At 36.9% G+C, this 26,510-nt stretch overlaps 1 protein-coding gene and 1 pseudogene across 3 annotated transcripts in view; both read left to right on the top strand.

The window, feature by feature from the left end:
• PTPN1 (protein tyrosine phosphatase non-receptor type 1) overlaps positions 1-26,510 on the top strand; it is an 85,484-nt gene that overhangs the window by 30,253 nt on the left and 28,721 nt on the right. The gene's annotated exons all lie outside the window — the stretch shown is intronic.
• LOC139437570 (meiosis-specific coiled-coil domain-containing protein MEIOC-like) lies at positions 1,232-24,543 on the top strand (annotated as a pseudogene).

The following is a 26,510-nucleotide window of genomic DNA, read 5'->3' on the forward strand; positions in this document are numbered from 1 at the left end:
TAAATTTAACTTCTCATACGTAACATTTTTTAAATGTTCAGACAAATAAATTGGAAAAGGGGTTTCCATCAGAAACAAAGTGAATGGCTGAAATATATGTAAAGAGCTTATATGAATAAGAAAAACAGTATTCCAAAGGATAAGTAGGCAAAGGTCAGAGGACGTCCCCTCCCTTGTTGCCTATGGGAATTCTACAAAAGCCACCATATGAGCAAGCCCAGGCTAGCCTGTTGGGTGGTGAGCAACAGATGGTCCAGTTACCTCCATCACCCTTGCTGTAAGCTAGCCAAGCTTCACATATGTGAGTGAGGCCAGTGGACCACCAGTTAACAACAAATGCATGCGTGAGTCCAACCAACATCACATGGAACAGAATGGAGCCATCCCAGCTAAGCCCAGTCCTTCATAGAATCATGAGCAAACAAGTAGTTGTTGTAAGTCACTGAGTTTGGGGTGGTTTGAATCACAGCAAACACTAACTGATCGTGAAAAGCAGGTCACAGACTAGGAAAAGATATTTGCAATACGTGTGACCGCGAGAGTACTCGTGCCCAGAATATAAAAGGAACACTTGCATATCAATAAGAAAAAAACAATCAACATAATAGAAAAAAAATAGACAACTCAAGCAAACACTTCACAAATAAGGATACCCAAACCATACAGTAAATATATGGAAAGGTGCTCAGTCAACATTAATCATCAGGGAAATGCAAACTAAAGTCACAGTGAAATAACTCTATATATGTACTCATTAAAATACCAAATGTTGACAAAGATGTAGATCAGTTGGAACTCTTATACTCTGCTACTGAGGGTATAAATTGACATAACCACGGTAGAAAACTGCTTGGCTATATCTGCTATAGCCAGACCATACACATCTCCTTTGTATTGTTCAGTTTTGTTGTTCAGCTCCCTCCTAGTATATAGTCAGTAGAAATGTGGATGATGTAGGCCAAAAGACATGTTCTAGAATATTCTTCTCAGCATTGTTCATAATCAACAGACACTGTAAACTACCCAGATGGCCATCAGCAGTTGTCAGGATAGATACGTTGTAATACTACATTGTAGCAATGAAAATTATATGATTCTTCCTACATACAACATGAATGAGTTTCTTGATCATCATGTTAAGCAAATGAAGCTAAGACACAAAAGAGGACATGCTTTAGTAATCCATTTTCATAAAGTTCAAACATAGATAAAACTATCATTAGAGGTTAGGATGGTGGTTACCTTTGGTAAGGAGTGGGTAGTGACTAGAGCAGGCTAAGTGGAGCTATAGAATGCCAGAGTATTCTATTTCTTGGTTTGGGTGGTGGTGGTTATATCTGTTATTTGCAGAAATTCATCAAGCTGATGATTTATGTCCTTTTCTGTACTTTTAAGTGTATATTTTTCTGTAGATGTTAACCTCAAAAATTAAGTTTATTTTTTTAAAAGAAAGGTCTAACGTCAGGAAACTGATAAGTTACAGTATTTAAACCCATTTGAGTGTGGTGTTTCTAAGTTAACAATAATAGTAGCCATTCTAATTAATGTAAGTATAACTGGTTTAAAATATATATATTATTGGCTTTTAACTTTTATTTTTGTGATATTCTGCTCTTCAAGAATACATGAATATTTCTCCATCACAAATACAATAATATTAATAAGTTTTCATATTTGCATTTGCTTATTTCATCTTGTCTGGTATAATGCAAACTAAACTTTGTTAAAATTTCTAAAACTTATTGTAGCAAGTTATCCCTGGATAGAGGAGGTAAACTTTGAACTGTGTTTATTTTCAGCGTAAGAAATGACATAAAGAGATTTTTTCCCCCGAAACCTAGTTTTTAAGCTCTTTGCTATTTATTTAGCAACATCCTAAATTAGCTCTGTTCAATGGAGTGGCATCTTACTTATGGATTAGGGTCTAAAACAATGAAAAATCTGTGTGGTAAACCAAGTTATTCCTAAATTTCCCATAAGGGACAATACATATGTTTTTATGTGTACAGCCCTGTACTGTGAGAAACATTTCAGTTCTAGAACCCGACGTTTAATTGCAGGAGAGAGCAAAAGAAAAATGCAGATGAAGACAGAGGTGGAGACCTTCAAACCATTCATTCTTCCTTTATGAACTTGATCAGCTCCCTAGTCTTGAATGGGGTTGGAGGAGGGTAGCATGTCCATTTGCAGGGTGTGGAGGAGTTGGGGGTTAATCTCTTTTGTTTTCCTGTTAACCCTCTGTAATCTCGATGAGTAATCACAGATGTATTTGTGAGGATTACATGTGAAAGTGTCTAGCTCAGAGCCTAGTGTATTTCTGTCTTGCCCACTAGAGCACAAGCTTCACGATGGCAGGAATTTTGTCTCTTGTTCATCTTCTTGTCCTTTGTGCCTGCCACATAGTAGGTGCTCAGTAAATTCTAGATGAATTGAAGGGACTTGTAAATTGAACCTAGCCCTTATTTCATTGATCCACAGGGTTTTTTGGAAAGCTACAGGAAAGAGCTTGGTTACTTGCTTCCTTTCTCTCTGGGTTGTCATTTTATTTTTGTGGCCTCATTGAAGAACTCTCACTCCAAATGTCTTTGGGCATTGGTCACATTAGACTAAGATGTTCCTTCATCCCTGATCCTCCAAAATACTTAGTAAACTCATTTGGTTGATAATAGTAATGCATATACTTTTTCCTTAGTTCTGATACCAGGAACTCCTACTGCTCTTAGACTATTAAAAAAATTCTTAAACAACACTGGTTCAGTTTGTTTAAGAATTTCTGTTGTCCTTCCATTCACACTCCTAAATTGTACATAAAAATATCCTAAGCAATACCAGTTTTATAAGTATGGTTCTTGTTATTTCACAGTAGAAATATCATGTGGGTCCCTGTGATGCCTCCCTTCCCTGACTGCTAAGTGCAGGGAAATAACCTTGGAGGGAGAAAGCTGCTGGTTGATGGCCTGGTTCCCTGTACACGAACATCTAAGCATTCCACTTTCAGATGTCTGCCAGCCACTTAGGTCCTTAGTCAACTGTACCACTGCCTACCGGCAAACGGCCAGAATCTCAGGGTCTGAAATTATTAAACTGACCTTATGGAAAACAGGAGGTAAACAAAACAGAAGTGAAAGTAGTTCTCTTACAAGAACGGTTTTGTGATTCTCAGCATTTAAAAAGATTCTGGTTCCAGTATGTTTTATTGACATCAGTTACTATAAGTCTGATTCATTTTCTGCCTATTGATTTCTGCCCAAGGTGAAATTCATGACATTTACTAGAACATATAAGTGATTTTTTAAAAAAGCAGATACTGTTAAGGACTATGAAAATAAGGTTTACAGTCAGTGACACTTGACAAAGCAATTTTTATACCTTTTTGTGTTAATAATTCTGTCTAATTCTTTGAATAAATAATACAAATAAAGGTTCTAGTAGTTTACTATAATGATCTCAGATTACTGTCATTCTCTTCAAATTCTGTATTCAGTTTACTGTTGCTTTGTGTTTAGAGTAAGGGTGGACATCAAAGCATGAAATCACTCTTAGTCGCCACTGGAATAACCCCTTGCCAACTTAGGGAAGGGTATTTCTCTGTCCCTTCCTGCCTTCATCCCCTGAGTTGTGGGGCGCTTGTAAGGCTTTTTCCAGGTAGTTTTTCAAATGCACGTAATTGTTCTGTCTGTGCTGTATAACCCCATTCTCTTTTAACTTTGCCCCAGACCAGTGTACAAGGTGACCCAACACTTTCTCAAGCTCTGGCAGAGGGCGCTGATTGTCTATGCTGCCGCCTTTTAAATGCTGACCAACTTGATTCCTTCCTCCCACTCTCTCTGTTTCTCTTATATCTATCACATAAGATTCGTAGGTGCTTGCTTTACTTTTTAGCATCTTTTTTTATTCAGTAAAAAAAAATTTTTAGGAGGTACTGGGGATTGAACCTGGGACCTAGTGCATGTGAAGTGTGCTCTCAACCACTGAGCTGCACGTGCTCCAATCACCTTTAAATTTAAACCCAAACAAGCTCAGTACTGGTTAGCTAAAATTTAAATGTGTTTTGTTTTATTTTGTTTTGTTTTTAATATCTAAGCATTGTAGTTTATTTTAAAATTGGGCAGTATTGATCATTAGCATATTGAATATATGAACGTATAAATAACTATAATAAAAATAGTTTCCAAAGGTTTCTGTAGTAAATTATATAGTTCATTAACTTCCAAAGGATAGGGCATTACTTTTGACTTGAAAAGGTGTTTAACCTCTTTCTTTGATGATGTGTGTATTTCTCAGGGTATACCTTGTTATAGAGAAATTTTATGTTCCCAATTATAATGAGATTACAATTAACAAAATTTTTCATCACACATGACTTTGAAGATAAGGTTTCTGAATTTTTAGGCTAACCACTCCCCCTCCCCCCCAGTTTCTATCTGTATCTCCCTGTTCAGTGATTGCTGCAAGAGTTCCAGGAAATGTTCACCCAGTATGTTCACTTATTGCATTTTAAATATTGTCTTTATTGTACTTCTGCATTTCCTTTCAAGCAAGCTCTGTCCATTTCTGAGAGCCAAGAGCTTCCAGAAATTACCTACTCAGGCCTGGGCCTATGCTATGAGTGGGTAGAGAGGTGAGAGCCTGGGTCCTTATTCATTACCAGATGCCTGTGCTAACAGGATGCTCCTCTTACCTCCTCATTTGTTGAATAGTTTTTAAATGAGGACTGCATTTTACCATGAGCCAGTAATAGTCACCTCTTGTGGGACTGAAAAGTGTTAAAATGAAAATTGCTATGTTTACCTTAATGTGCTTAATATAAACATGAAAATATTTTTGCAAGCCTGGAATGGTTTTTATGTCTCTGTATATTTCAAGAAAAACAGACGTCAAATTGAATATTACCACCTTTTCCCCCAAGTTTGACATTTTGTCTAATTGGACTTGGGAGGTATTGGAGAAATTAATTCAGTCAGGCCCCAATTCATTCTGTGATACTGAAGATTTTGAAAGTATGTTACTTCTTGTATTTACTGTAAGTTTATTTATTACTGTATTAGATGAATGGGGAGAATGGGAAATCAAAAAGTGTAGCTTTAGAAATTATTCCAATAATGTTGGTTTCTGCCATGCTCTTTTTTTTTTCCCCATTTTAGGATCAGCTCAGCAGTGGTTTTGCTTAAACTTTTTCAAGTGTTTTATAAATTTTCTAGCCAAAAATCATAATTTTGGAAGAACTGGTTTATTTTTTACTCAAGAAAATAGCTTCCATAGAGATGATTCAGATCATTTTGGATGCCCAGTGCCTGTATAAGATGATACAATATCATTTTTTAAATGCCATTTACTGGGAAGTGGACTTGGCCCAGTGGTTAGGGTGTCCATCTACCATATGGGAGGTCTGCGGTTCAAACCCTGGGCCTCCTTGACCCGTGTGGAGCTCATCCATGCACAGTGCTGATGCGCACAAGGAGTGCCATGCCATGCAGGGGTGTCCCCACATAGGGGAGCCCCGTGCGCAAGGAGTGTGCCCCGCAAGGAGAGCCACCCAGCGTGAAAGAAAGTTCAGCCTGCCCAGAAATGGCATCGCACACACGGAGAGCTGATGCAGCAAGACAACGCAACAAAAAGAAACACAAATTCCTGTGCTGCTGACAACAACAGAAGAGGACAAAGAAGAACATGCAGCAAAAAGTCACAGAGAACAGACAACTGGGGGGAGGGGGAAGGGGAGAGAAAGTTTTAAAAAAACTTATTTAAAAAAAAGAAAAAAAGAAAAAAATGCCATTTACCTGTAAACCTGAGGTTAACCATATTGCAGATGCACATTCTTTGGTTTATTCTCTAGGAAAACATGTATGCTTGACACCTATGACACATGATGTTTTATTCCATCCCATTTCTGAAATCTGCAGTAAGAATAGGAAATATGCTGTGAAGAAACTGGCTAGGGAAAGAACAGATAAGTAAAGAAAGAACTTGTTGCACGTTCATGTTTACAGTTCATCTCCCACTTGTAAAATTTCTAATTACTGTGATTCCAATCCTTGAAATGCTGAGATACACATTGAATGATTCCTGAATATAAAAATATTCTATGTTTTTGTTTAGGAAAAATTTCTCAGAACTTGTTTCATGACAAGTTTATTATTTCCTTTTTGGCTTGACTCCTAAACTTACCCAGCATTCATCTTTTCGTCATCAGCTTTAAGGCCTTTACAACTAGTCATTTTATTTCGTTTTCTCTATGTGGAAATTTTACACACTTGGTAGGTTAGAGGTATTTATTTTATCTTGGTCAGCATAATAAAAGATCTAGAGAGATTTTACACTTGAAATGGAAGTTAATTTGGTTAAATTAATGCATTAATTAAAAACAATGAAGGTACCCTCACAAAGTGATCATTCTGTTACAATGTATAGAAAAAATGAAGCAGCTCAGACAATATTCCAAGAATATCCATTTATCAAAACCTGTTTTGTGTTTTTCCTCCCACCCCCCCCCTCTCGCTTTCTGCTATGTGTCCTTTTGCAGTGTTATCTTCTGTATGTTTCTCTTTATGTCTTCTCATCTTTCTCCTCTAGGATTCACCAGGATTTGATCCTGGGGATCTCTGATGTGGAGTGAGGTTCCCAGTCAGTTGTGTCACCTCAGTTCCTGGTCCCTGCTGTGCTTCACCTTGACTCTCGCCTTCATCTCTCTTTTGTTGTGTCATCATCTTGCTGCGTGACTCACTTGCATAGGCACTGGCTCATCGCATGGAACCTCAGCTTGCTGTGCGGGTACTTGGCTCATCATACTGGCACTTGGCTCACCACACGGGTCATTTTCTCTTCTTTTTTATCAGGAGACCCCAGGGATCAAACCTGGGTCCTCTCATATGGTAGGTGAAGGCCCTATCACTTGAGCCACTTCTGCTTCCCTCAAAAACTGTTTTATACCTCAAACTGGTCTGTCTGACATCTTGAAAGAATCAGGGTTGATACTTACCCTTATGGAAAAGAGAAACAGAAAAGGGGCAGAGATGGTGTCCTTTCCCAGTTTAATAGATACAATGAAAATGCAGACTATTGCAGATACCAAAAATATGTCATCCTAATCTTAATAAATGTTCACATTTTAGTGTCCAAGGCAGTAAAAAATTAGCCCACCTGAAACACTACCTAGAAGCAGACACATATACAAAGTTAGTTTTGGTTAAAACCAGCAAATTGGAAGAAAATGGAGGAGACAGTACCTAACCGGCAGAATTTCACATTTCCAAAAACTATACCACATCTTATAGAAAAGCAGTTTGCCCAAGAATCGTTCACTGCTTATTTTATCTGAAAATCAGAGTACCAACCAAAATGTTGCACAGATTGTACTGCTAATAATGATTTTGCTAATGTCACAGAAAAGCAGAGGTTTACTAAACCTGATCCTCCAAATTCTGAGTATTTTGAATCAGCGAATTTGTTACTCAGCTCAGCAACCTCTTTAGGAAGTATTAACATACAGAGACCAACTTCGATGAATGTTCAAACAGAAAATAAAAATTCCTATTCCTTATTGAAGTCAAGGTAACTTGATGAAGCTAAGTAGTCATTTAAGTGCAGCTTCAAAAGGTTCTAACCATTCTTCAGATATCTCTCAATTATCCATAAATTTAACTTCAAATAGCAATTTACTTTGGAAGTTTTGCCAAGAAAACCCTTCAACATTTTCAAGTTTTGACGTCAGTTGCAATGTTACAGAAAGAATTTAATCTGTCAGTCACATAGAAGGATTGACAGACTGGAGAAAAAAATCCCTTAATATCAGTTACTAATGAAAATAAATAAATAAAGCAGCTAAAAGGATTTTGTGATTACTGCTCAGCTCAGCAGTATGGTATCATTGAAAATGTGAGCAAACATAATTTCCAAGCCAAGCCCCAGAGTGGACATTATGATCCTGAGGAAGGACCAAAGCATTTAGATGGCTTATCTCAAAATACATACCAGGATCTGTTGGAGTCATAGGATCGTTTTCATAGCCTCAGACTGGAAAGTGGAGACAACAGTACTAACCATATGAATTGTACACAGGCATCATGTTTTTCTAATAATTATCTGATAGGAGACTTAAGACATAATCAGAGTTTCAACAATGTGATTCAAATTTGGGTTTCCCTAAGATCCACCCACCCATTAGCTATTCTGTTGTTCCGCTCTTGGATTCATATGATTTATTTTCTTATGATGACTTAAATCATCTATACCCTTCTTTTAATGATGTGATGTTTGGTGGTAGTTCCTTTTCTGGTTGTGTGCAAACTTTTGGATTTCAAAGACCAATTAAAACACATAGTGAACCAGCCAGTGAACTTCATATTTATCTAGAGGAATGCTATGCACAGTGGAGACCGTTAGAAAAGGAGAGAAAGAAGACTGAATTGGTCCTTGCAAAGAATTACCCAGGGAAAAAAGTACTCAGTACTAACAATATACTGATTCCAAGACTGACCTCTAACCCATCTAGAGTTGATTGCTCAATTGTGAATGAATTTTGAGAACAAGCCAGAGTTGTGACTTCCGTAGGCAAAATGGAATGCTTTGAAGTTCTCCCTTCTTGCCAATATTTCTTCTACTTGATAGACTCTTAGAGTCCATTCACATTGTACAGTGTAAGTGCTTCAAATCGGCAAAGGCAAGGAGTTCCTAGATACCAAGGTGACAGAGGTTTTTGCCCTTGCTTCAGCAGTTAAAGAGAGGTGTGTGACTACTCAGAAAACACGTACTGCAGATGACTTAGCCGAAAACAGCCTGTATAGTTGGCCAAGCAGATGTGAAAAAGGTTTTACAAGATACAGTAAGCTGTAAAGCGGAAGTCCCTGAAAGCATAAATAATAATTCAGTGAATCAGAGGTGAAACAAGCAAACATTAAGGAAGTGCAGAAAGAAGAATAAAAGATAAGTAATGTATCAAGAGATGCTAAAACATTTTCATAAATTTGTGAATCTTGAAAATTTCCCCACATTAATTTTCTTTCAGATTTAAAACCAAAATGAGGCCTAACTTGTATTTAAAATTTTTCTATTTGTAATGAATCAGACATAGTTAAAGTGAACTCAAAGGTAAAGTTGATTACTCTAGGAGTTCTGAGTAGTCGAAGATAACAAGTTTGTTTAAGTAAAATATTTCCTAACAGCCAAAGTACTGCTTGAACATGTTCTACAGTGCAGGTAAATGCAAGTGTGAAATTCTGCTAGGAAAATACGTTTCATTTAGGTCTGCTTTAATAAGTGTAATTCCAAATAATGAATCTAAGTTACTGTAACCCAATTATGGCAACAGTCTAACAACCTAGACAAGTTTTGATTGTGATATAAAAGTTTTTTCCGGGAAACGGACTTGGCTCAGTGGTTAGGGCATCCGTCTACCTCATGGGAGGTCCGCGGTTCAAACCCCGCACCTCGTGTGGAGCTGGCCCATGTGCAGTGCTGATGCATGCAAGGAGTGCCCTGCCACTCAGGGGTGTCCCCCGCATAGGGGAGCCCCACGCGCAAGGAGTGCGCCCCGTAAGGAGAGCTGCCCAGCACGAAAGAAAGTGCAGCCTGCCCAGGAATGGCGCTGCACACACTTCCCGTGCTGCTGACGACAACAGAAGCGGACAAAGAAACAAGACGCAGCAAATAGACACAGAGAACAGACAACCAGGGGAGGGGGGGGATTAAATAAATAAATAAATCTTTAAAAAAAAAAAGTTTTTTCCTTATACAACAGTTAATATCTAGAAAACAAAGGAAATCAAGGATAAACTCAATATTCATGTAAAAATTTAATATTTAAAACACTCCCTTATTTATAAATTTGAAATCTTAGGGCATAATATTTGGAGGGAAGGAAGTGGATGTGGCTCAAGCAATTGTCTACCATATAGAAAGTCCAGAGTCTGATGCCCAGGGCCTCCTGGTGAGGACAAGCTGGCCCACATGGAGTGCTGGCCTGTGCAGAGTACTGCCCCACGCAGGAGTGCTGGTGCACATGGTGAGTTGGCACAGCAAAATGATGCAATAAAAAAAAGACACAGAGATAATACGAGACACAGCAGATCAGGGAGCCGAGGTGGCGCAAGAGAATGATCGCCTCTCTTTCATTCCAGAAGGTTCCAGGATTGGTTCCTGTAGCCACCTAATGAGAATACAAGCAGACACAGAAGAACACACAGTAAATGGACACAGACAGCAGATAAGGGAGGGTGGGGGTGGGGGGAAATAAATCTTCAAAAAAAAAGGTATATGTGGAGGGAAATGCATCTCATTCTCCTGAGTTAGTAATAAAAGTGCCAGTGTAAGAAGCATGCAAATTACTAAATATAAACCTGTTCATCTTTAAAGCTTAATTATACTATCAGTTATTGAATATTTATCATTTTAAAGTTTTTAAATTGAATGAAAACAAAATATTTCTTTTATCTGGATCTTTTATACTTGATGCGCAGAAACTAAAATAATGACTATTGTTTTGACTATTTTTTAATACCTTCAGTTTGCTGCCTTTTTTGAGAGTGTCAGTTGTTTAACTAGTTTAGTTTGCATTTGGTTAGTGAATATTTTATGTTGTTATATTCATTAAGTTGCTTCCATAATTTTGGGGGGCTCTTGAAAACTTGGCCTTTTCTGTTTTTTATCACTTAATATCGTCATGTGGAACCCAAATAATTTACTCATTAATTGAAATTTTGGTTTTATGTGACTAAGAAGACCTTGGGTTTTAACAAATTCCAGCATGAGTTAAACTATAGTATAATGTACTGATGAAATTTTATTGAACTCTCCCTGACTAGAAATACTGACATTTTAAATGTTGGTATTTTTCTTCTTTTAGTAATCTTGATATTAAAAAAAAAAAAAAAAAAGTGTAATCACACCACATAAATTTTCTTTGGGTGATGTGCAGAAGAAATTGATTGAGAATGCAGGAGTAACTGTAGGAGAAAGACATTTTATCACTGCTTTGCTTGAGAACTACCTGAATTACATTGATGGGAGCCAAATAAAATGGATCTTCCTACCACAATCACTGTGTAGAAGAGGTTAAGGTTGATATAAGATATGTAGGATGTTATGAAAATAAACATTGTACTGAATTTAGTCTGTCAGGTAAAAAAAAAAATTGTTGAAAATTTCAAAAAATGAGAGATTAAGACATTCCCAGATAAACAAAAGCTGATGGAATTCATCACTCATGGAGCAACCCTATAAGAGATGCGGAAGAGAGTTCTGCAGGTTGAAAGGGAAGGACAGTGGGCCGTCCATGGACAATAGATTGAAGCTGCATGAAGAAATAAAGATCTCCCATAAGGGTAATGATAGCTAAAATAAGTATCAGTACTGTTGTATTTTTAGTTTGTAACTCTACTTTTTACTTCCTATAGAATCTAAAAGACATGTAAAAAATTAATTGAAAAATCAGTGATTTGGGACTCATGCTATATAAACATTTATACAAAAACTCCATAAAAGTGGGGGGTTGGTTAGTTTGTGAAGTTTAAGTTGATATGAAAGCAAATGAGATTGTTACAGATTTAGTATGTTAAATTTAAGCTCTCTGGTAACTGCAAAGAAATAGAGAATCGGCAAGCTCATAGAGACTGAAAGTAAAAGGTTACCTCACATGAAGCCAGGAAAAATGGGGAGTTAATGCAAAATGGGTATTTGGGGAAATGAGAAAGTTTTAGTAATGGAAGGTGGTGAGGATACCACAATATTGTGAATGGGATTAATCCCAGTGATTGGTATACTTGGGAGTAGTTGAGATGGGGAAGATTATTTTGTATATATGTTCCCTCAATAAAAACAGAAACAAAAACAAAAAAAGAGCAACTAAAAAAACAATGACAATTAAAGTTAATAGGTGATCCTGGGCAGGAGTTAACAAAAGGAGGAGAGAAAATATATGGAATATGTGATAAAATTGGAATATAGACTGTAAACATTACATTGATGTTAAATTTCTTGAACTTGATAACTACACTTAAGGTGGATATGTAAGTGATCATCCTTGTTCATGGCAATATACATGGCAGTATTAAATGTTCAAGGAGCATGATGTGAACACATCACATCCAAAGTTGTTAAGGTTGTAGGATTCAAAAAATGGATTGATGGCTAGATGGACAGCAGACTGATAGACTGATGAATGCCTGGATGAAGTGGTATGGCCAATGAGGCAGGTTGTTATAGTTGGTGGGTCCAGATGCCTAGCAGGATAGGGGTATACTGGAGTTCTCTTTGTGGAGGTTGTATTGTTTTTGAAGTTGTCCAGTATGTGTGAGGGTATTTCAAAATTAAAATTTCAAAAAAGAAGGCAAAATAAAGAAGTGTGTAGACAGACAAAAGCTAAGAGAATTTGTCACCAGTAGACTTACCTTAAGATGTTAAAGGAAGTCTTTCAAACAGAAGGGGAATGATAAAAGTTGGAAAATTGGATCTACACAAAAGAATGAAGAGTGCTAGAAGTGGCAAATATGTAGATAAATATGAAGTACATTTTTCTCAGCTTAAAATTTATTTAAGAGATAATTACTTACAACAGTAACACATTGTGAAATTCATAACATGTAGAAAAATGTATGCCAACAATAACACAAAGGACAAGTGGAAAAATTGAAGTACACTGTTTTTACATTATTAGTAATGTGCTGTAGTCAAGGTAGACCATTATGAGTTAAATGTTCATATTGTAAATCCCATAGCAAACTCTAAAAATGAAAGAGGTGTAGCTTATGTACCAACAGTGGATAAAAGGCAGAATATAAAACAAAACAAAAAGCGATTAAACAAAAAGAAGACAGGAAAGGAGGGGAAAAGGAACAAAGATCAGAATACCGAAGTAGAAAACAACTAGCAAGATGGTGGATTTAAATCCAGCCATATCAGTAATTATGTAATATATGTAAATGGTCTACACACTTGAATTAAAGGAAAGAGATTATCAGATAAAACAAGACCCAACTATATGCTGACTATAAGAATTCCACTTTTAAAATAAAGACATAGATAAGTTAAAAGTCAAAGAAAAATATACCATGTACACTCAGAAGAGAGCTAAAGTGGCTATATTGAATCATACAAAGTAGTAAAGAAATATTACCAAAGATAAAGTAGACATTTTATAATGGTGGAATTACTGTCATTATGAGCATGCACTGATAGAACTGAAAAGAGAGATAAATCCATAACTAATTTGGAGATTTCAACACTGTTCTCTTGATAATTGATAAAACAAGTAGAAAATCAATAAGGGTATAAAAGACTTAAAAAACCTACTTGACCTAATCAGTATTTACAGAACACTCCAAACAACATGATAATATACATTCTTTTCAAGCGGACATGTAATATTTACTAAGACTGTATTCTGGATCATGAAATAAGTCTCAGTAAAATTTAAAGGAGGAATTATGGCCACAGTAGAACTAAATTTAAAATTCATAATATTATCTAGAAAATTCCCAAATATTTAGAAATTAAGCAATATATCTCTAAATAACCCTTGAGTCAAAAAAGAAATCACAAGGAAAATTAGAAAATATTTGGAACTTGAAATGAAAACACAACATATTAAAATGTGTGGGCTGTAGCTAAAGCAATATTTAGAGGTAGATTTATAGCTTTTTTTTTTTTTGAGGTGCTGGGACTGAACTGAACCTGGGACCTTCCATGTGGGAGGTGGGTGCTCAACTGAGCCGCATCAGCTCCCTATACCATTGAAAAATTTTTAAAGATTATTTTACCCTCCGCCCCGTTGTTTGCACTTGTTGCTCTGTGTGTATGTTTATTTGGTTGTGTGCTCATCTTTTTTTAGGAGGCACTGGAAACTGAACCTGGGACCTCCCGTATGGGAAGGAGGTGTCAAAATGGCTTGAGCCACCTCCGCTTCCTGCTTGTTGTGTGTCTTGTATTTTCTTGTTGTGTCTCTTCATTGCATCATCTCGTTGAGCCATCTTGTTGTGTCAGCTTGCCATGTAAGCATGTTGCGTTAGCTCACTGTCTTGCTCATCCTTTTTAGGAGGCACCAGGAACCAAACCCAGGACCTCCCATGTGGTAGGCAGGTGCCCAACTGCTAGAGCCACATCCACTTCCCATCATTAAATTTTTATATTAGAAAAGTACCAAGGTCTGAAATCCATGACTTAAGCTTTTATGTTAAGAAACTAGAAAAAGTACAGATTAAATCCTAAGTAAGTAGAAGATAGGAAATAATAAAGGTAAGAGTGGAAATCATTAAAATAATGAGTAGTGGAGAATATCAGTTCAATGAAAAGCTGGTTCTTTGTAAAGATCAATAAAATTTATAAACTTGTAGCTAGACTGATTAAGAAAAAAGAAGACATGCTAACAATATCAGGAAGGAAAGAAGGGAATTCCTCTTATAGGTCTATAGATATTAATAAGGGATATTGTATCTGACTTTATGCCAAAATCAACAATTTAGATGACATGGAAAAAATTTTTGAAGGATACAAATTACCAAGATTGACATAAAAATAGGAAATCTGAACAGCCCTTTATCTAATTAAAGAAACTGAATTTGTTGTTGAAAACCTTCCCATAAGAAAACTCCAGGCTCAGACGGCATCCCTGGTGAGATCTCTCAAATACTTCAGGAAGAAATAACACCAATCCCATACAAACTCTTTAGAAACTTGGGAAGAATCCTTCCTAGATCAGAATTATCTAAACCAAAACCAGATAAGGACATAGAAGAAACCTGTAGACCTAAATGTCTTTCATGCAGCAGACAAAGAAGTCCTTTACAAAGTACTAGCAAATGGAATCCAGCAGTATATAAAGAGTAAAATACACCATTACCAAATGGGGTTTATCCGAGGAATGCAAGGTTGGTTTAACCTTAAAAAGGTATAGTATTCTCCATATTAACTGACAAAAAGGGAAAACCATGCAATCATTTCAGTAGATGCAGAAGAAGCATTTGAGAAATTCAACATTCATTTATGATTAAAATCTTTCAGCAAACTAGGAATAGAAGGGAACTCCCTCAACCTGATAAAGGTTGTCTATATAAAATCTAAAACTAACATCATGCTTAATTGTGGGGGAGCAGGTAAATGCTTCCTAAGATCAAGAATAAGGCAGGGATTGTCTTGTCTCACCTCTTCAATTCAGTATTGCAGTAAAGGTCTTAATGCATTGAGGCAAGAAAATTAAAAAGCGTACAGATTGGAAGGAAGAAATAAAACTTTTATTTTTTGCAGTTGCCATGACTGAATGTAGAAAATCTTAAGGAGTCTACTAAAAACTACTAAAACTAAGTTAAGGTTATAGGATACAAGGTCAGTATAAAAAATAAATTATATTTTGATATACTAATAAACTATTAGAAATTCAAATTCAAAATACAATTTACAGTAGCTCTAAAAGTATGAACTACTTAGGGATAAATTTAATAAAACATGTTCAAGACCTAGACACTGCAAACTATAAAGCATTACTGGGAGAAATTAAAGGAAACCTAAATAAATGGGTATAGATGCTATGTTCATGGATTGAAAGTCAGCATTATCATTGTATCTCAAAATGGTCTATAGTGCAATTCCAGTCACAATCTCAGCGGGCTTTTTTTTTTTTCTTTTTGGGTAGCAGCTAACATGCTGATTCTGAAATGTATATAGATATGCAAAGAACCCTAGAATAGCTAATACTATTTGGGAAAAAAAAAGAGTTGGTAGATTATGTTCCCTGTTTTCAGAACTTACTATAAAAACTACAAAAATCAAGACACTGGCATTAGGATAGGCATAAAGATTAGTAAAATGTAATATAATGCCCAGGAACCCACCTTTCCCCATACACATATAGTCAGTTAATATTTTATAGGATGTCGAGGTAATTCAATGGATAATGGATCTTTTCAGTAAGTGATGCTGAAATAAGGTGATATCTGTATGGGGGAAAGATGATACAATGAGATGATACAACGAAGAAACACAACAAGGAAATACAATGAGAGACACAGCAAACAGGGAGCAGAGGTGGTTTGAGCCATTGGGTACCTCCCTCCCACATGGGAGGTCCCAGGTTCAGTTCCTGGTGCTGCCTAAAAAAGAAGATGAGCACGCAACAACAAAAACACACACAGAGACCAGACAGCAAGTACAAACAATGGGGTAGGGGGAATAAATTTTAAAAATCTTTTTTTTTTTTTTTTTAATTATTGGCTCATGGTTTCAGAGGCTAGAAGGCTTGCTTCCTTCCTGTTTCAGTATCTTCTGCCTAGCCTGGTTTCTGGCTTTTTGGTCACATGGCAATGTCTTTTCTTTTCTCTGCTAGGTTCTGTGGCTTTCTCTATGTGTCCAGTTTCCCTTTGCTTTAAAGAACTCCAGCTATATTGGAGTAAGGTCCACTCTCATTCAGTTTGGACATACCTTAAATAATAACATCTCCAAAGATCCTATTTACAAAAGGGTTCATGCCCACGGAGCCAGATGTTGGAACCTGAGCATTCCTTTTGTGGAGGACATGATTCAGCCCCCAGCACCAGCCACGTGGTATTCTATTTTTAACTTTCACAGGAATCGCCAAACTATTTTCCACAGCAGTGGCATCATTATACAGTATTCCCAACAATGAGCAAGTATTTCTATTTCTCCATAGCCTCTCCAATGCTTGCTATTTTCTTCTTTTTTTAAAATATCACCTATTCTAGTATGTGTGAAATGATATCTCAAGGTTTTGATTTGCATTTCCCTAATGGCTAATAATGATGACCATCTTTTCATGTGCTTATTGGCCATTCGTGTGTCTTCTTCAGAGAAATTTCTATTTAGGTATTTTGCACATTTTTAAACTGGGTTGTTTTGGTGTGTTGCTGAGCTGTAGGGTTTCTTTATATAGTCTGGATATTACTCCCTTATTAGATACGTAATTTACAATATTTTCTCCTATTCTGTATGTTGTCATTTTGAAGTCCCTTTTATCTATTTTTTCTTTTGTTGCTTGTGCTTTTGGTGTAAAGTCTAGCAAGCCATTGCCACAAAGTCCTGAAGATGCTTCCCTATGCTAAACTTCTACAAGTTTTATAGTTTTTTTTCTTATATTTAGATGTTTGATCTATTTTGAGTTAATTTTGGTATGTGCTATGAGGTGTAGGGGTCTACCTTCATTCTTTTGCACATGGACATCCAGTCTTCACAGCATCATTTGCTGAAGAGACTGTTTTCCCCCACATTGAGTGGAGTTGGCACCCTTGTCAAAATAAAAATAAAAATAATAAATCAATTGGCCATAGATGTAAGCGTTTATTTTTGAACTCTCAATTTGATTCCATTGGTCTATACTTGTGTCCTTTTGAATTACTGTAGCTTTGTAATAAGTTTTGAAATTGAGAGCATGAATCCTCCAACTTTGTTCTTTTGGTTATTTAGGGTTCCTTACCCTTCCTATAAATTTGATGATTAGCTTTTCCATTTCTGCAAAAAAAAAAAAAAAAACTGTTGAAATTTTTATTGGGGTTCTTTTGAATCTGTAAATCACTTTGGATAGAAATGACATTTTAATATTTTGTCTTCCAACCCATGAACACAGAATGTCCTTTCATTTATTTAGGTCTTCTTTGGTTTCTTATAGCAATATTTTATCATTTTCTGTGTATAAGTCCTTTACATCCTTAGTTAGATTTATTCCTAAATATTTGATTCTTTTAGTTGCTATTGTAAATTGAAATTTTTTTTTAATTTCCTCTTCAGATTCTTCATTACTAGTGTATAGAAACACTACTGATATTTGCATATTGTTACATGTTGCATCTTGTACCCCACCACTTTGCCAAATTCATTTATTAGCTCTAGTAACTTTGTTGTGAATTTTGGGGGGTTTTCTATATATCAAATCATGCCATCTACAGATAGGGAATGTTTCAGTTCTTCCTTCCAATTTGGATGCCTTTTATTTCTTTTTCTTGCCTAATTGGTCTGGCAAGAATTTCCAGTACAATGTTGAATGTTACAGTGGGTACTCTGGTCTTGTTCCTGATCTTGAGGGAAAGTGTTCAGTCTTTCACCAGTTAGTATGATGTTAGCTGTGGGATTTTCATATATGACCTTTCAAGTGTTTTTATCAAGAAGAGATGCTGGATTTTGTTAAATGTTTTTTTCTGCATCAGTTGAGATGATCATATGTTTTTTCCCCCTTCATCCTGTTAATGTCTATTACATTAATTGCTTTTCCTACATTGAACCACCCTTATATTCCAGGATAAATCCCATTTGATCATGGTGTATAATCCTTTAATGTGCTGTTGGATTCGGCTTGCTAGTATTTGTTGAAGATTTTTGCATCTATATTCATAAGGGATGTTGTCTGTGATTTTCTTTTCTTGTGGTACCTCTCTCTGGCTCTTTGGTATGAGGATGGTGTTGGCCTCATGGAATGAGTAGTGTTCCCTCTTCTTCAATTTTTTGCAAGAGATTGAGCAGGATTGGTGTTAATTCCTTGAAATAGTTGGTAAAATTCACCAGTAAAGCTCTCTGGTCCTGGACTTTTCTTTGTTGAAAAGGTTTTTGATTACTGTATCAATCTCTTTTTTCGTTATTGGTCTGTTGAGTTCTTCTGTTTCTTCTTGACTTAGCATAGGTAGTTTACATGTTTTTATCCATTTCATCTATGTTATGTAATTTGTTTGGGTACAGTTGTTTATAATATCCTCTTTTTTTTTTCCTAAAATTTATTTAATTATTTATTTTCCCTATTCCCCTCCTCCCACCCTGCTGTTTTTGCTATCTGTGTTGTCTTCTCTTCTCATTTTCTGTCCTCTAGGATTCACCAGGATTTGATCCTGGAGATTTCTGATATGGAGAGAGGTTCCCTGTCAGCTGTGCCACCTCAGGTCCTGGTATATGCTGTGCTTCACCTTGACTCTCCCCTTGTCTCTCTTTTGATGCGTCATCGTCTTGCTGCGTGACTCACTTGTGCATGGCACTGGCTCACCACACGGGTACTCATGCGGGCACTGACTCACCACGTGGGCACTCGTGTGGGTACTGGCTTGGCCCATGGGCATGCTTTCTCTTCTTCTTTTTCGCCAGGAGGCCCCAGGAATTGAACCCAGGTCCTCCCGTATGCGTATGGTAGGTGGAAGCTCTATCACTTGAATCACATCTACTTCCCTGTAATATTCTCTTAAAATCCTTTTTATTTCTGTGATATAATGTAATGTGTAATAATGTGCCCCATTATATTTCTGATTTTAGTGATTGCATTCTCTCTCTTTCATACTTTTGTCATTCTTTCTAAAGGTTTGTTACTTTTATTGATCTGTTCAAAGAACCAACTTTTGGTTTCATTGATTTTCTCTATTGTTTTTTATTCTCTATTTCATTTATCGCTGCTATAATCTTTGTTATTTCCTTCCTTCTGCTCACTTTAGGTTTAGTTAACTCTCCTTTTTCTAATTCTTCCAGGTGTGAGTTTAGGTCCTGATTTGAGATCTTTCTTCTTTTGTAAGCATTTAGAGCTATAAATCTCCCTCTAAGCACTGCCTTTGCTGCATCCCAAAACTTGTGGTATGTGTGTTTTCTCTTCCTTCTTTCCTTCCTCCCTCCCTCTCTCCCTCCCTCCCTTCTTTTCTTTCTTTTCTTTCTTTCTCTCAGAGGTACCATGGATTGAATCTGGGACCTTGTACATCTGAAGCAGGTGCTCAACCTACTCTCCGTATGTTTTCTTTTTCATTCATCTCAAGATATTTCCTAATTTCCCTTGTGATTTCTTCTTTGGCCCATGGACTGTTTAAGGGTATATTGTTTAGATGGAGTGTAGTTAATAGTACAATTACAAAAATTTTCTTTCATGAATTATAACAGATATACCACACTAATGCAAGGTGTTAATAGAGTGGTATATGGGGTATTTCATGCATGACATTTCTGTAAACCTACAACTTCTCTAATTTTTTTTTTTTATATTTTATTTTTTTCTCCCCACCCTCTCACTGTTTACATGTGCTGTGTCTGTTTGTTGTGTGGTCTTTTTTTTTTAGGAAGCAACAGGAACCAAACTCACAACCTCCCATGTGGTAGGGAGGCACCCAGTCACCTGTGTCACCTTCACTCCCTGCTTCGCTGCCTCTCTCAGTGTGCTTCCTCCCTGTATCTCTTGGTCGTGTCACTTCACTGCGTCATCTTGCTGCGTCATCTTGCTGCGCCAGCCTGCTGCACCAGCCTGCTGCACCAGCCTGTCTTCTTTAGGAGGCATCGCGAACCAAACCCAGACCTCCCGTGTGGTAGGCAGGAGCGCAGTCATCTAGCCACATCTGCTTCCCCAGCTTCTCTAATTTAAAGAAAGAAAAAAAATAGAGGTGATAGGGATGATGGCACTTGCTTCCAAAGCTGTGATCTCCCTGGGCTACTATAGCTTCACTGCTGGCTTCTGTTTCTTGTACAAACAAAAGGCATTAAGGATAGGGATTGTTTACAAGATGGCACTTCCTTATTTACAACTCACGAAATATGCTTTGAATATTTGTTATAATTGATGATAACACATTTCTGTAATTGTACTATTAATTAAATCCATAGTTTAACTTCGGGTTCACTGTGTAGAATAGTTCCTTGGACTTTAAAAAAAATTTTATTGTTACCATATATATAATTCAACATTTCCCCTTTTAATCATATTCAGATACATATTTCAATACTCTTAATTGCATTAACAGTGTTGTGCTGCCATCACCCACCATTCATTACCAGAACATTTCCATCATTCCAAATAGGAGCCCTGTACATTTGAAGCTTTAATTTCCCTTTCCCTATCCCCACCCCTTCCCCTGGTAACCTGTATTCTAGGTTCTGACTCTTTGAGTTTGCTTTTCCTAATTGTTTCAAATTAGTGAGATTATACAATATTTGTCCTTTTATGTCTGGCTTATTTCACTTAACATGAAGTCTTCAGAGTTCATGTCGCATTTATCAAGACTTCATTCCTTTTTACAGCTGAATAATACTCCGTTGTACATATATACCACATTTTATTTATCCATTCATTGGTTGATGGACTCTTGGGTTACTTCCATCTTTTGTCAATTGTGAGTAATGCACTATGAACATTGGTGTGCAAATATCTATTTCAGTCCCTGCTTTCAGCTCTTTTGGGTATATCCCTAGTAGTGGGATTGCTGGGTCATATGGTAGTTCTATACTTAGATTTCTGAGGAACAACCAAACTGTCTTCCACAGCGGCTGCACCATTTTATCTTGCCACCAGCAATGAATGAGTGTTTCTCTCCAGCACTTATTTTTTGTTTTGTTTTGGTTTTTGCAACCATTCTAATGGGTATGAAATTTTTCATCTTTATATTATTAATAGAAGCTTTCCTATGAGATCTTTAAATCATTAGTTGTCTGTGCGTGATGAAAAGTAGGGACTTACAGCAGATTGGGGGCTCTGAATAGGTGTCAGGGGCTTGTCAACACTGTATAGGGGCTCTAGGTGGGCTGTGAGTTGTACACCCTGGTGCTAGTATCTCTTGATCTTTCCTCTTGTCCTGGTCAAATTGCGTAGAGAGCACTCTGCCTCCTGCCTGGAGTGGGGAGGTCTGGCTGCCAGTATCTAATGGAGAAAAAAGGCTTGGCATCTTAGTGTTTAGCTTGTCCACGATCACTGAAACCCCGTTTGTCATCTAGCAATCACATTTTCCATTGGGCCATGTACCTCCATTCCAGACACCTTTTTTTCAATTTTATTAATACATTTTAATAAAGCATACAATTCATCCAAAGTATACAATCAGTGGTATTTGGTATAATCACTTGGTTGTATATTCATCACTCCAGTCATTATTAGAGCATTTTCATTATTTCAAAAATAATAATAAACAAGAAAACTCTTCACCTCTCTATGCTTCCCTTGCTGTATTCCGGGGAATAAACCTCTAGATTTCTGCAGAAGTATGAGGTGCAGTCACTCAGCACCGTGGATTGGGGGTGGAGGAGCCTAGAGATTCAAGGGCTCTTCTCACACAGCTCCACCCCAGTGCCCTCAGGTGCCCTTCCAGAGGTACCTGGCGCTGTCAATTCCTAAACTTTGGAAGGATTTTGTGGTGAAAGTTGGGGTGGTTCTCAGCTTTCCCCACTGCTGGCTTGTAATTGAGCTTTCTCAGATTTGCCTGCTAGTTATCAGTCTTATTTCCAATTCTTAAAATTCTGTTGCCTCTGCCTTTCCTCCTTTTCCCCGTGTGTGTAACAACATACAAATTAAAAATGAAAATCTTTAATGTAATTTTAATGCTGTTTTGGGAGAGAACAAACTTCCATGTGTCTGATCAGTTTTCCACTTAGCAGGTGGCATGGTTCACGGCTTTTGTTAATCCAGGCTCTACTTTTTTTTCTGACAGTTTGGTGTAATGGGATTTGTTTACCATCTCCTGGGAAAGTAGTTGGGTAGTTTGCATAAAAGTGCAGTTTCTCTTAATAACTATGTAACTTTATAAACAGTTACAGTTGGAACTCCTAGGCCTGGCATTCAGGGTACTGCATGATCTGGCCTACCCACCTGTGTCCTCTAGCCATCTGTCAGTCCTCCCACCAGGCTGCTCGCTACTCCTTCCCTTCCTTTCTATGCCTTCTTTCACATCTTCCTAGCTCCAGGCCCCGTGCCACTTCCTCCCACCCTAGGCATATGGTGGTTCCTTTTTTGTTGTTGTTGTTATTGGGTTTTGTTTTTTTAATGATTTATTTCTCCCCTCCCCCTTACCCCCTCCGCCCTTCCTCTATTATCTGCTCTCTCTGTCCATTTTCTGTGTGTTCTTCTGTGTCTGCTTGTATTGTCATTAGGCGGCTCTGGGAACTGATCCTGGGACCTTCCAGAGTGGGAGAGAGGCGATCATTTTCTTGCACCACCTCAGCTCCCTAATCTGCTGCGTCTCTTACTCTCTCTCCTCTGTGTCTCTTTTTATTACATCATCTTGCTGTGCCAGCTTTCTGTGTGGGCCAGCTCACCCACAGGCCAGTGTACCTTCACCAGGAGACGCTGGGCATCAAACTTTGGACTTCCTTTATGGTAGATGGGAGCGCAGTTGGTTGAGTCACATCCACTTCCCTGTTGGTTTTGCGTTTTTTTTTTGTTTTTCCTTTCAGATTGCTCCTGCACTAACAGACATAGGGGCTTTATTGGTTAGGGATGCTCCAGGAAGGAGGCTGTTGAAGAACCTTCTAAAGGTGTTCATGTTTGGGCTCCCAGAGTAGAGGTCTCTAACTGAAGTCTTAGTCAATTCATAAAGAGGTGTTGAAATCTCAGAAAAACATGATACCCATTCTCTGCATTATCCAGTTAAACCTAGAAATCTTGGGGTGTTTTTTTGATTTTGTTTTGTTTTTTAAGGCAATACTGGGGATTGAACCCAGGTCCTTGTACATGGGAAGCAAGCGCTCAACCACTGAGTTACACTCGCTCCCCCAGAAATCCTCTTAATTGTCATTTTTTGAGGGGTCTAGGATGTAGAGTGTTTTTCTCTTCTTAGACAGGTCAAGCTCTAAATAATGGACTCTGTTTTGGCAAAATTATAATTTATCTTTTTTTCCCTAATATTTCCTGTTTTCTAAGAATAAGGCCATCCACTTATGCACCTCCACCAAGTATATTTATCAAGTCTAAGGAATTTAACATTGATATAAAGGTTATAGTCTCTATTCCATTTTTTCCAATTATCCTAATTATATCCTTTGGAAATTTTCTGCTCTGTTATTTGCTTCAGTCCAGGATCATGGATTGCATTTAATTGCCACTGTCCCTTTAGTCTTTTTTTTTTTAATTGTGGAAACATGTACAACATAAAATCTCCCATCTCATACCATCCCAAGCTACCTTCCAGTGGGATTAATCACATTTAAGACGTTGTGCCACCATCACCACCATCCATTACCAAAACATTCCCGTCACCCCAGAAGAAACAATGCACACATTATGCATTAACTCTCCTTCCCCCATCCCTGGTAACCTCTAATCTACTTTCTTTTTTTTATTTTTAGTAGAAGAACATTCCTGTATTATATTATTAACCACTAGCCTCATTTACTGCCAAAACTGTTATACATTCCCGATATTATCCTCCAGCTGTCCTCCAGCTAATATTAATCCCCCTAGACTACCAGTTTCAGCCACAATTGTATCCATAAATCAACAGTGTTTGTTATACTCACTCTATGCTACCATCAATTCCATCCATTACCACATATTTACAATTGACTTATTTAAACATTCTCTATATATCCAGCATCAACTTCCTCTTCTCAACCCACGTTCCATCTCCCACCAACCTATACTCCCTGTAAGTCTACTTACGCTATTTAAATCATATCATTGAAACCATACAATATTTGTCCTTATTTCACTCAACGTAATGTCCTCAAGGTTCCTCCATGTTGTCATGTCCTTCCCCAATTCATTTTTTTTTCACTGAATAGTATTCTATCAGTGTATATACCACATTTTGTTAATCCATTCATTGATTGACTAGACTGTTTCTATCTTTCAGCAATTGTGAATGATGCTACCATGAACATTGGTGTGCAAATATCTGTTTGTATCCTTACTTTCAGTTCTTCTGAATACATTCCTAGTAACAAGATTGCCAGATCCTATGGCAGTTCTATGTTTAGCTTCCTGAGGAACCACCAAATCACCTTCCACAGAGGCTGCACCATTTTACACTTCCACCAGCACTGAAGGAGTGTTCAGTTTTTCCACATTTTCTCCAACACTTGTAGTTATCTGTTTAGTTTTTTCATAATGGCCGTTGTGTATGGTATGCAATATCTCATTGTAGTTTTGATCTGCATTTCCCTAATAGCTAATGATGTCAAGCATCTTTCCATGTACCTTTTGGCCATTTATATTTCTTCTTCAGAAAAATGTCTATTCAAGTCTTTTGCCCATTTTTAAATTGGGTTTCTTGTCGATTTGTCATTAAGTTGTGTTAACTCTTTATATAACCTGGAAATCAAACCCTTGTCAGATATGTGGTTTCTGATTTTTCCCATTGAATAGACTATCTTTTCACTTTCTTAACAAATCTGTTTGAAACACAAAAGTGTTTAATTTTGAGGAAGTCCCATTTATCTATTTTTTTCTTTCATTGATCATGCTTTAGATGTAAGGTCCAAAAGACCACTACCTCCCACAAGGTATTGAAGGTATTTCCCTACATTTTCTTTTTTTTTTTTTTAATTTCTTTTTTATTCTTTTTTTAATTTATTTTTTCTTACATTTTCTTCTAGGAGTTTTATGATTCTAGTTTTTTATTTAGGTCCTTGATCCATTTTGAGTTAATTTTTGATAAAGTGTGAGATAAGGGTCCTCTTTCTTTCTTTTAGATATGGATATCCAGTTTTCCCAGCACCATTTGTTGAATAGGCTCTTCTGACCCAGCGGAGGGGTTTGATAGCCTTGTCAAAAAATCACTTGACCATAGCATATGTGAGGGTCTTTTTCCAAACTTTTGATTAGATCCATTGGTCATTCTGTCAACCTTTATGCCAGTACTACACTGTTTTTACCATGATAGCTAGATAATATGCTTTAAAGTCAGGAAGTAAGATTCCTCCAACTTTGTTCTACCTTCCAGATAAATTTGATGATTGACTTTTCTAATTCTATGAAGAAGGCTGTTGGAATTTTGGATCAGGATTGTGTTAAATCTATGGATGTTTGGGTAGAATAGACATCTTAATAATATTTAGTCTTCCAACCCATGAACAGAGAATATCCTTCCATTTATTTAGATCATCTTTGGTTTCTTTTAGCAATGTTTTACAGTTTTCTGAGTATGTTATGTCCTTGGTTAAGTTTATTCCTAAATATTTTATTCTTTTAGTCAGTACTGTAAATGGATTTTTTTTCCTGACTTCCTCCTCAGATTGCTCATTAGTAGTGTATAGAAACACTATTGATTTTTTGTGTATTAATTTTGTATCCAACCACTTGGCTGAAATCATCTATTAATTCTAGTAGTTCTATTGTGGATTTTTCAGGATTTTCTAAGTATAGCATCATATTATAGAATAGTGAAAGTTTTAGTTCTCCTTCTATTTAGGTGGATTTTATTTCTTTTTTTGCCTGATTGCTCTATCTAGAACTTCTAGCATAGTTATTGAATATTAGTGGAGAGAATGGTCATCCTTGTCATGTTTCCCATCTCAGTGTGAAAGCTTTCAGTCTTTCACTATTGAGTGCAATGTAGCTGTGGTGTTTTTATATACGCAGTCTATCATATTGAGAAAGTTTCCTTCTATTCCTATCTTCTAGAGTGTTTTTATCAAGAAAGGATGTTGTATTTTGTCAAATACCTTTCCTGCATCTATTGAGGTGATTGTGTACTTTTTCTTCTTCAATTTAGCAATGATTGTTTTTCTTATGTTGAACTACCCTTGCATATCTGGTGTAAAGCCCACTTGATTTTGATAAATAATTTTTAGTGTGTTTTTTAATTTGATTAGCAAGTATTTTGTTGAGGACTTTTGTGTCTATTAAATTTGGTTGCATA

Source organism: Dasypus novemcinctus, chromosome 24, assembly GCF_030445035.2.
Source record: "Dasypus novemcinctus isolate mDasNov1 chromosome 24, mDasNov1.1.hap2, whole genome shotgun sequence".
In the NCBI taxonomy this organism is placed as follows: Eukaryota; Metazoa; Chordata; class Mammalia; order Cingulata; family Dasypodidae; genus Dasypus; species Dasypus novemcinctus.